The following is a 12,856-nucleotide window of genomic DNA, read 5'->3' on the forward strand; positions in this document are numbered from 1 at the left end:
TCAGATTCCTTCTTGGGCTCTTCAACCACAATTTCTTCAACCACTGGATCAACTACTTCTTTTGCTTTGCTTTGCTTTGCTCTTCAGCTTCTAACTTCTTCCCACTTCTTAATTCAACTGCTTTGCATTGTTCTCTTGGATTCACTTCTGTGTTGCTAGGAAATTGTCCTCTATTTTGATCCTTCAAAGCATTGGCAAGCTGTCCAATCTGTGTCTCCATGGATTTCATCATAGCTCCCAAACTTCCCATGTGTGTCTCCATGTTGTCCATTCGAGTTTCAGTCCTCGACATCCTCTTGTTCGATTCAGTAACAAATGTAGCCACAACATCCTCCAAAGATGCTTTACCTTCCCCTTGATTTGTATTGAATCCCGGAGGGGGTTTCAACACATTCTTGTTGTTGGCATAAGAAAAGTTTTCATGATTACGTAAGCCAGGATGATAAGCATTAGGTGGAGGGTTACCTCGATAATTCCCATAACCTCTGGGATTAATGTACTGAGCTTCCTCAGGCGGATGAGATTCATCAATGGCGACTGACATGCCTGTAGGTTCTGCGATATTCACCTTGTTCAGAGAAGCCACTTGTGTACTCAATGCAGATAGTTGTGCAGTAATGGATGTAAGAGGATCCACACTGTATACTCCCTTCTTAACTCCCATATGTTCAGACGGCCATTGATAACTATTGATAGTCATCTGTTCCAACATATCATAAGCCTGAATGGGGTCCTTGGCAAATATTGTACCTCCAGCAGCAGAGTCCACAGACATTCTTGTAGGCGCATTCAGTCCATTGTAGAAAAACTCTATTTCTTCCCAATCTGCAAAATTATGATTAGGACAACGCCGTAACAAATCTTTGTACCTTTCCCATGCCTCATATAACTGTTCTGAATCGTGCTGTTGAAAGGTACTGATCTCAATCTTCAGTTGGGTTGCCTTGGATGGTGGAAAAAACTTTTCCAAAAATTTCACAGCCATATCTTCCCAAGTTGTGATGCGTCCTAATGGCAGTGACTGTAGCCAACTCCGTGCCTTGTCCCTGAGAGAAAAAGGAAACAAACGTAAGCGTATTGTATCTTCAGGAACACCATTTATTTTAACAGTATCAGTAATCTCTAAAAAAGTGCGCAAGTGTAAGTGAGGGTCAGCAGTAGCAGTTCCATTGAATTGGTTCTGCTTAACCATGTTAATTAATGCCGGTTTCAACTCAAAGTTGTTGGCATTTATTGTCCCTCGAGCGATTCCAGAATAGTGAGCCTGGATCGTCGGCCTAAAGTGATCTCTAATTGGCACCAAGGGCAGTTCATGAACATCTTCTTCAGCCATGTTACGTTGTTCTTCTCTCCTTGCTCTTCTCAAAGCGCGTGCAGTTCGTTCAATCTCTGGATCAAAGAGCAAAGAATTCGCACTTTGGGATCTTCGCATAAGCTGCAGTTACAAACAATAACAATTTATTAGTACTTAAATTAAAATAAAAAAATTCTAAATTAAAACTTTGACTAATTGGTAACAAGACTAAACAAAATAAAAAATTATTCCCCGGCAGCGGCGCCAAAAATTTGTTGTGAATTTTCCTCGCAAGCGTATGAGTTTCAAGTTTTAGTAAAGTGAAAGAGAGAGTGTCGATCCCACAGGGAATAATTTGAAACTATTCAATACTTTTAATTAAAATAGTCTTAGTTTTATCTAAAAAAATCAAACTTTTGAAATTTGCTGAAAGATTAAATCAATAAAGAGGAGTTATCAAGCTCACGCACACACAAACTTTAGAGAAAATACCAATTTGAGAAATATAGTCTAGAGGTTTTGATTTCACTTGGTCTTGACAATATTCAATCCTAATTAAGCTATTTTATGAATTTCCTTTGATTAATAACCAAGAACACTTAGATTATTCTATTCCCCTCTCTCGAGCAACAAATAGAGTGTATCAACTACAATTCGATTTCAATATCCCTATTAAAAATCTAGAAGTAGTGATATGTGTAAAACGATGTTCCTTAAAGGTTCTATTAAAGCTATATACTCTCCCGAGCTATATAAACAATTAATAGTGTAGTTTCTATTGATCCTACTCAAAATCCCCTCTCCCGAGCAATGATTCTAAGTAAATATAACAACTCAATTTATGGCCAGTAAATTAAGAAGACATTCAAATCTAGAAACACAATTAATCACTAGAAATTCAATTCATTAAAATCAAAGATTCATGAATATTGTCTCAACCAAGCTACATCAACCTCTAGACTAGAGAAAATTAGTTCATGCTCAAATTCAATAAAAACCAAATCATGTTTAATATCTCAAATATAATCTCAACAATCAAAATAAAATAACGAAAAGAGAAACAAATTCGAAGTCTTTCTTCCGTGTCCGGTCGAAAATCTTCTTCTTCGCTCCAAGCAACCTTCAAACCCTTCACTCCAAGAACTCACAAAAGTGCTCTCTAGAATATTGTGTGTATTGGCGGCTGATTTTTCTTTATGACTCAGAAAAGTCTCTTTAATATGACCTAACCATCGTCCAAAATTAATACCAAAGATACCCCAAACTTCCCAAAAAAATCAGACTTAAAATTTCCAAACAGACGTCGGCGCGGGCGCGCCTCCTTCTCGCATCAATTTCTTTGAAAAATAACATCAATGGCGTGGGCGCGCCTCAAGTCAGCGCGGGCACGCCTAGGCCTCGAATTTTGCTCGTCAACTTTCTCACTGACAGCGCGGGCGCGCGTTTATCAGCGCGGGCGCGCCTTCTGTTCGAATTAAAACATTTCCTTCTCTTTTCCAACTCTTCAACCTTCCTTTAAATCTCCATATTTTAGGCTTAATTCCACTAAAACTCTTCAATGTCCATAAATTCCTACAAACACAAAAACAACAACAATCTCACGTAATATCTACCAATAAATTCCAAAATTTAAGTAATATCATATACAAATTAAGTGCACAAAATGCACTTATCAGAATCCCATCATAGATCGAACCATGTCCATCAAAGTTCGATTTCGATTTTCAGAAACACCATTCAATTGTGGCATTCCTGGTGGAGTCCATTGTGAGAGAATCCCATTCTCTTTAAGATAGTCCAAAAATTCAGTACTCAAGTTTTCTCCACCTCGATCAGATCGGAGTGTTTTAATACTTTTTCCCAATTGTTTCTCTACTTCAGATCTGAATTCTTTGAACTTTTCAAATGCTTCAGACTTGTATTTCATCAAATACACATACCCATACCTCAAAAAATCATCAGTAAAGGTAATGAAGTAGAACTGCCCATATTTAGTGCTAACATTTAGGGGGCCACATACGTCTGTGTGGATCAAATCCAAAAGACCATGTGCACGTTCTACATTCCCATTAAAGGGAGTCTTGGTCATTTTTCCTTTCAGACAAGATTCACAAGTAGTTAGAGAGTTTATATCTGACATGTCGAACATGCCCTCTCCCACTAGTTTGTGCATTCTTCTTTGAGAAATATGACCTAGTCTAGCGTGCCATATATGTGCTGGGTTTTGACTATCTTGTTTTCTTTTATTTGTTGTTGTTACTGTTTGGACATTGTTCAATGGAATATCTTTTAATTTTAAGTTATAGAGATCATTTTTTAATTCACCAGTTCCAATCAAACATTCATTCTTATATATATTGCAAACACCTTTTGCAAAAATACAAGAATAACCATCTCTATCAAGCGTAGAAATAGAAATAATATTTTTAATCAATTCAGGAACATACAAAACATCTCTCAAAAGCAACTTAAAATCATTGTTTAATATTAAAATAATATCTTCTTTGGCCTTGCCAGCAACCCTTGCTCCATTTCCAAGTCTTAGAAAGTTCTCACCTTCTCTAAGTTTCTTGCTTCTTGTCATCACCTGCAAATCATTGCATAGATGAGAACCACATACGATATCCAATACCCAAGAAGAATAATTCATTGAGATATTAATTTCAATATAAAACATACCATGTCCAGAACGCTTCTGGGCAAGATATTCAGTGCAATTACGCCTCCAATGTCCAGGCTTGTTGCAGTGGAAACAGACTTGTTCTGATTTATTTGGCTTTTTGGGCCCTTGAGCAGGTTTCTTGTATGGCCTTTTATTAGGCTTGTTCTTAACTGTAGGGGCAGAACGTTTTTTCCCTTGTTTTGAGATCCCTTTTTCGTTCCAGACGACGATCCCACAAATAGAACAGGCTTTTCCTTTTTGATTGTGGCCTCATAATAAACAAGCATATTGACCAACTCTTCAAGGGTGACCTCTATCTTGTTCATATTAAAATTAACCACAAATCCGTCGAACGAGGAAGGTAAAGACAACAAGAGAATATCAGTCGAGAGCTCATGAGGCATAACCACATCGAGTCCCACTAATTTCTCAACTAACCCAATCATCCTAACACCATGCTCATGGACCGAAGCCCCTTCTCGCAAGCGTGTAGTCATGAGTTCTTTCACAGTTGCGTGTCTTTCTGATCGAGTTTGAACACCGTATAACTCTTTCAGATGAAAATGAATGTCAGCAGCATTCACAGCATCTTCAAACCGTCTTTGCAGTTCATTCAACATAGAAGCCATGATGTAGCTCTTAGCTTGGAGATCATGGTCCCACCATTTCTCAAGCTTGGTTAACTCAGTCGCACTGATGTTAGGAGCTGCTTCCTTCGGTGGCTTCTTTTCAAGCACATACGCAATCCTCTCAGAGTTTATAACAATCTTTAGATTTCTTATCCAGTCTTGATAATTAGGTCCGGTTAGCTTGTTTTGATCGAGAATAGCAGAAAGTGGATTGCGTGTCGACATCTTAAACATATTGAAAATGAAAACAGATAATCGTTACTAATTATTTTAAAATAATTTTAATATATAAAATATGGACTTTAATTTTATAAATTTCCTCCCACTATTTTGACATTTTCACCACCCTCTGATGAAAACGGGAAATGTATTTCCTTAGTGAGCACGTAGAGTCCAATCTAGACAACTATGATCCCGAATAATATCAGCCAATCATAATTTCTAAAAGGTAGAGCCCAATTGCATCTCCATGCAACCTCTATGTGTTTCGTCTCACTCTTGATAAGGACTCAATAATATGACGTCGTTTATCTTCGAGTGTCAAGCCAACCCATCAATGTTGAATCGTAGTGGACGGTCGCCATGAGTTCCCTCAATAATATGAGCCGAAGTCATGGGAGTTCAACCCAATTCACATCTCCTATGTCAGTGGAAGTCACAGCTTTCCGGCGTCCAGGTCTCCCCAATAATATGAGCCAGACACTGACCGCGGGTAATGTTCATCATGCAACCACCGTTGATGGAAGACAAGAATAAATTAAACTCTTTTAATTTTTACTTTTATGGCTTGATATAAATTTTGAATCATATTCAAAATGAGGGATTTTAATTTTGAAATTGTCTCATCATTTTATTTAAAATCGTGTGCCATTATTTTGTATGTTTGCTGGATTCATGCAACTATATTATCGAATAATATACATACATGCATATTACTATATATCGCATATATCATAATATGACAATTAAATAAGGATGATCGATTGCCAATACTATTTGATCCATGCGAGCCAAGCATGGATCAAGGTCCAAATCCTAGGTAAATGCAGGGATGCAAATGCAACTTATTACATAAGCTTGCAATATTTTACATGTCGTCATCTTGATCATCGGGTCCACCATCTTCCAATTTTGATCTCCTACTATTACAAATATTTACATTTGAATAGCCATGACACATAAGGGATACATATCAAGGGGTGGGAACGAGCCATAAACCAGGCTCACTTTAATTTTATCAAATAAAATTATACAAGTTGAGACATGAAAAATATCCTAGCATACACCTAGCACATTGGTCATGGCTCTCGATCATCCTTCATGCATATAATATCACATATTATATAATTCATCAATTTCATGTATCTTGTAATTTTATCACTAACCGCCACAATTATTAAACGAATTAACAAATTAAATAAACACCTTTATTTAATTTCTAATTAATTCAATAATAATTTATTTCTTGTAAAACTCCTTTTACTATAAATAATTAGAATCACATTCCAATTATTTATTTCATAAGAAAATTTATAATTTTAAAATCGCATTAGGTCCGAAACCTTTTCGAACCTATTACTAGGACTGCACGAAACACTTTCTGGCATCCCAATATTTTGACCACCCGAACCATTCGAATATCAATAAATATGGGAGGGTGAGGTATGACCCACCATATTTATTATTATCATTATCAATATATATATATATATATATATATATATATATATATATAAACATATATGGCCCACCATATTTATTATTATTATTATAAATATATATATCGTATATATATATATATATATATATATTGTTATTATATATATATATATAACATATATGTCCCACATATTTATTATTATCATTATTATATTATTATATATATATAATAACAATATATATATATATATCGTAATAAATATATACATATATCTATACATATATATGATAATAATATATATATATATATATATATATATATATCTATATACGTACATATATATATCGTAATATATATATACGTACATATATCTATATATATATATATATATATAAATTATAAAAATAATTTTTATGGTGTAGCGATTTTGTAATATTTTCTTATGCAATTAGAAATTAAAATTACTCAACATGAAATAAATCATACGATATAGAGAACATGTCTCTGATACCACTGTTGGATCTCGGATCTCTATAGTGCCCCATACGCAGCGGAAGTTTAAAATTATTTTGACGTTCAAAATATGTTTGGACACTCGTATGGTTTAAATAAATGTACGTAGGGTGTTTCAAGAATTTATGCCTATCAATCTTAAAAGATTGACGATGGTTCCAACTATTTCGAAAAATCGAAAATAGCTCTTGTTGTATATCCATACGAACAATCAACTGGATTTTTTCTCCTTTCTTCAAATCAGGTCCACGACCGAATTTCTTGTTCCTCTTCTAATTTGCACTTAAAAGAAGAAAAAAATTTTCGTTGAAAAACTAACAAAGAAGAAGACTGGAAGGAAGAGAGCTTCGAACAGCGGAGAGAACGAAAAATTTTCTTCCGTCGGCTGAAGAACCAGAAGAGCCGGGAGAAAATTAAGTAATTCACAAAATTACTTCTATTCCTCTCTGACCCTCCTTTTTAATTCGTTCACCCCAATCAATCTGAAATATTGATTGGGGTTGTAAATGAGTTGTCGGGGAGACAACTCATTTACTCCTTTCTTTTTTCTTTTTTTTTAAATATAATAATATAATATATATATATTATTATAAACATAAGGTCCCACGTCCATAACTATATATTATATATATCCATATATATATATATCGTATATATATATATATCTATGTATATATGCATTTATATATATATATTGAGTGAGTCCTTAAATCTGAGTCCAACTCGAAAAAATTAATGAAACTCTTTTAATAAATTTTGCTCTCAAAATTTCTATAAGTCTTTATAAACCATTTATAAAGCTTATCTATCTATCCAGTCAAATTTATTTTTCATAAATTCAACTCTTTGAATTTATTATCTCAACGGGAACAGGAAAACCAATACTTGTGTAACCCTCAATGGTTCAGGAATACATCTAGCTGTGAGTCCTGGCTTACCCTTATTAGCCTCATTATATGCATCAACTCTTTGATCATAAAATGTCAGAACTCATTTCTGATTTAACCCATCGAATCATGGTAAGAGCGTTAAGTAGCACTGCCCCATGATTCCCTAGGTATCACTGATAGTGCCTGCATGAACCAGTCGATTATGGTTAAGGTACAGTACAGTCCCTTCATCTCATATATCCCGATCGAAACTGCAACCATTGGTTCATCGAGTGTTGCATTTAAATTTCGATAACGATGTGATGTCTTTGATAATACATAGTGGCATCGCATGTGTAACTTGGTAAATATTTTACTCTACTACACATCTTACACTCTAGCCAGAGATTTCATGCACTATTATCTCACTTTATCACATAGGATATCCACACCCGTAGGTGAGCGGTGAATCCCCGACTACAATGCACTGGCTCCTACATGTGTCGCAACTGCACCCAACCTTGCCACCTGATGACCCTCATGGAGTCGGTAAATGAGTCAAAGTAAAGTCCTAGCATGTAGAGCCTTGGTGTTGTCCCGGGTCGTAAGGACTAATGGTGTACAACCATAACCACGGACTTATCCACTCGATGAATGATAACCACTTGGGAAGTCCAAGGGAGGGTAGTTCAGTGAACTCATCGTATGAGCACCAATCTGTATGATTGAACATCTCTATGTCCATACCAATGAAACGTGGTACACATCATCACAGATTCTAGTCTCGAGCTCGAGCTCGAGCGATCCTTATCCTTATTTTGGACGGCTCAATCGACTAGAAACTTGATTTATAATATACAGTAATTAAAATATATGTTTCAAGATTGCCATCACATGTACAACCTCATATCTTACTATAGTATATTCAAGGTCTTTATCTATGCAGCTTGCATGAGTATACATATAAAGAAAATGCCAGATGAAATATTAATTATATTAAAATAAAGATTGTTATTACACTTGAGTCAATGAAATCACTGACCAACATTTGGATTGCAGGGCATCTACTCTAACAGTGACAAATCTTTTATGATTGATATTAATCAAGAATCTCAACCCAACCCTTCTTCTTTTGTGTACCACAAGCTTCGCTTTCTTTTTAATTCCCGTGTGAGCCCCGTGTACATTTTTATAATTACCAACTTAAGTCCTAAGTATTAAAAGTATATTTCATGCATTTATGATCAACATGTTAATAATGATGAATTATATACTCGAGAATAAAGTACCATAAAAAAAGATTGAATTCGAGCTCGAAACAAAATTTCAACTAGCAATAAGTAACAAACTCATCTTTGAATTCGAGTTCGAATTTTTTTTTAATATAAATGATTTTTGCTAAATACATAATCTTCTACACTATTTTAGTATATACGATTTATTAAGTGTGAAACCTTTAGAAACAGTACCACCAATCTGTACATGTGAGTGTGAGTGTGGGTTTTTCTTTTTCTATTTTTTATTTTTACGAAACTACTCTCATCAACACGGGATTTTATGCTGCCCATCTGCCCAAATCAATGGTGTAGATTTGACCTGCAGATCAAATCAATTGATCTGCAGATCAATCTACACCGTTAATCTGCCTTTGGGGTAGCAATCCCAAAGGCATCATAGAATTTTCCAATCAACATATACACTTGACTCATAAAACAAATGAATTTTTTTTTTCATAAAAACAATAAATTTTATGAAAAAAGTTATAATAAATTAACGATTTTAATCTAATTAAGTAAAACAAAATAAAAATATGTAAAAATTCATTGATTTTACATAAATATTTTCTATTTAGAAAAATTGTATTCAAATTACGTTCGGTTGCTACAATATTTATTACGATTTTTTTAAAAAATAAAATAAAAAGTGGACTCCATATTTTCCATCTAATACCTTAATTTTCATTAATTTTACTCGTTGTTTTAATTAAACCAATTGAAAATTTGTCCCCCTTTGTCAAATTTTGTCTGTTCCTTTGTCAAAATACTTTATTTACCGTCAAAATTAATTAAGTTCTCACATATGTTAGTTACAACACAATTAAAATTATTTTGCCTGACATGTGCAAAAGAATATATTTGAGGGATGCAAAATTACGTCACTGATCATCATATAATTAAAAAGATAGTTTGATTTTTGGTAATATTCCAAAAGAAAGATGCTTATAATTAGACACACTATCTGAACGAAACGTCCCTTTAATTTTGCTCTCCCAATCACCACTTTGCCTACACATATCGTTATCGTATAATCGATCTCTTTAGCGATCTATAGTTAAATTTTTTTACAACATAAAAATTTCTATTGTCTATGAGACGGTCTCACAATCAATTTTGTGTGAAACAGATATTTTATTCGAATCGAATCACGAAAATATTTTACTTTTAATGTGAAAAATATTATTTTACATTGTAGAGATGAGCCTAATCGATCTGTCTCGCATATATATATATATACTAATACTTAAGATCATCTCACGTGATACTTAATTGTATGCAAACTTATATTTGATTGTTAAAATACATTTTAAAAATAATTATTTCTCGTAAATAACATAATGGTTTATATATAGTACTGTCTTTAAGTACTCGTAAAATCGAGAATTGTAGATTCTAAAAGGAGAAAAATATAAATTTGGAAGTATGAATTGATCTATACCTAAACTTTGGTTTTTCGTTTTGTCAAAATTTAGATTTAGTGTAAAAATATGATTGCATATTTGTCCGATTCTATTATGAATTCTTCATTTCAGTAGGTTATGTTAGCAGGATAGATTTTTGGTATAATTATCTCAATATTTTATATTTGTGAGACGGGTTAATCATATCCTTAATTGAAGTGAAAACTAATATTTTGTCATCTATCAGGCCAAATATAGGAGATCTATCCCATAAAATTGATCTGTGATGTTCAACATCATATTGGTTCTTATGAGAAAATCAATGTAAATATAAAAATATCAATTTATCGAACTTAAAACTAAATTTCGACTAACTAGATCAGAACCAAGATATTATCTAGACCAACATGTTTGACGGTTTTTGGAGTTTTTGCACAATGAATTCTAGTATCTAGGGTTTCTTATCTAAACCCTATTGTTAAAATAATTAACTCGAGTTATTTGAGACATTGTTTGTAACTTCATAAAGCTGTATAACTTTTTGACACAAATGGATAAAAGCGGATAAAAATTGCATCATCATGCATTTATCAAAATGTGACTATTGTTCAAGTGGTAAATGCTAAAATCTGATCTATATTCTAATATTTGGATTTGATCCGATTTATTATTAACACGTATGTATATGGTAGTTTTCATGAGACATAACACTGTCTTTGGAAGCTGTTTGTTCCGATAACTATGGGCACGTGATGACGTTCATGATATTGTATGATTTAAATGAGTTGTAGTGTTGTAATTAATTTATAACTAGCTAGCTATATTTTTGATAAAACGATAAATTTTTAATCCTACCATTAATGAAGCATCCAAATTCTAAAATATCATTTTGTGAATGTAATTAAACAAGTGATTTTTTCTTTGTTGTTGTAGTTTTAAAAAAAATATGCCTACAAAGAGACCATAATTATAAAACGAGCTGAAAGAATAAAAATAATTACAAAGACACTGTATTTACTTTTTACGCTCTAATAATGGGATAATTTCATGTAGTGCAGCACAAACTTATCGACATGCAATTTTTATCAGTTACGAATTTAAATACATAATGCATTTAGAACTCAATTTCTTTTTGTTTTATTGGTTAAACTCAGGGACAAACCAGGAAATTTTATTGAGGGTGGCGAAATTTTACTATTGTTATTTTTTAAAATACTATTAAAATAAATATTAATAGTAAAAAAATTTTATTCAATAATTATGTATATGGATCGAGTGAACTTATAGTATTTTTTTTTACAAAAACATATATTAAATAAAAAAAACCGCAATTAAAAATTAGTAGGACTGTGGGAGGAATTGACTAAATTACAAGTGAGCATGCTGTTAAAATTATTAAAAATAAATAAAAAAATAAAAAATTCTTAATAGAAATAGGGGTAATTGGAAAAGACTAGGGCAATCGCATGCTCTGACTGCACCGCCTCCTTAACTTCGTCTTTGGTTACACTCATCATTGTTTAACAAAATACGTACAATCAAGCATATTGCACAATCCATCACAAGAAATGTTCGATATTATTAGGATTTACTAATTCTGTAAATTTTAATGTGTAGAATAATTTGAAAATGGGTAAAAGCTGTATAAAGATGAAAGGGGTGTAAACTTGATGTGGCTCCAAATTAAAGGAGTTCCAATATGTATTTGACTCCATTGTGGACGTGGACAAGTTGAGCTATAGCAATCGCATCACAAGTAGCGATATTTCATAGAATCCTCATCCTTATTAATCCCCTCATCTTAAACAAACATTCTATATTATCTATGCAATAGAAAATTATATTTTTCATAATTCAATTCATTTTTTTAAAAATAAAATTTAGTAAGAATTATGTTTTAAGTAATCAATTTCTCAAAGGAGTTTAAATTTTTGGCATTCATCGAAAAATGCAAACCACGGTGATTAGGTTAATATAAGCAAAATTAATTCATGGTGCAACCATCGTACTCAACAACGCCCAATTTAACATCATGATACGTAACATTTACATAATATTTCCTCCCAAAAATAATCCCAAAATAAATTTAAATGAAACCATATTAATTTTGATTTTGAATCACTATCAACGTACGAGAGAATTCAATGCAAACCAACTTTCTTAAATTTTCTATTGACGATTAAAAACGATGATTAGTAAGAAAAGTCAAGCGCAATATATATTTAATCTAAAATAATATGCCTAAACTTTTCGGGAAAAAAAAATGTGTTCACACCATCATTAGATGACAAAGTACAATTATACGAATGCAAATGGCTTATGGATATGTAATCTTCATAAAGACATAACTACTGTTTAATATTTAATTATTTAAAATAAATGCTAAAATGGGCACATTATAATATTTGACATTATTTGAAGAAAAAGGACCTCAAAACATCTTTTAAAAGTTGCATGCTTTTCTAATAAAGTTGTCTGTGAAAAATAAAAGAGAGGCCATAACGTTAAGTGGTCTCTCTTTGTGGTACGTACATCTATATATACATGAAGGG

General features: G+C 32.8%; 1 non-coding gene across 1 annotated transcript; it reads left to right on the forward strand.

The window, feature by feature from the left end:
- The first annotated feature begins 830 nt into the window (after positions 1 to 830).
- LOC140870166 (small nucleolar RNA R71) lies at positions 831 to 936 on the forward strand. The gene has a single exon (XR_012147141.1). It is a non-coding gene; the product is annotated as a small nucleolar RNA R71 (small nucleolar RNA).
- The last annotated feature ends 11,920 nt before the right edge of the window (positions 937 to 12,856 follow it).

This window comes from Henckelia pumila, chromosome 4, assembly GCF_033568475.1.
Source record: "Henckelia pumila isolate YLH828 chromosome 4, ASM3356847v2, whole genome shotgun sequence".
Classification (NCBI taxonomy): Eukaryota; Viridiplantae; Streptophyta; class Magnoliopsida; order Lamiales; family Gesneriaceae; genus Henckelia; species Henckelia pumila.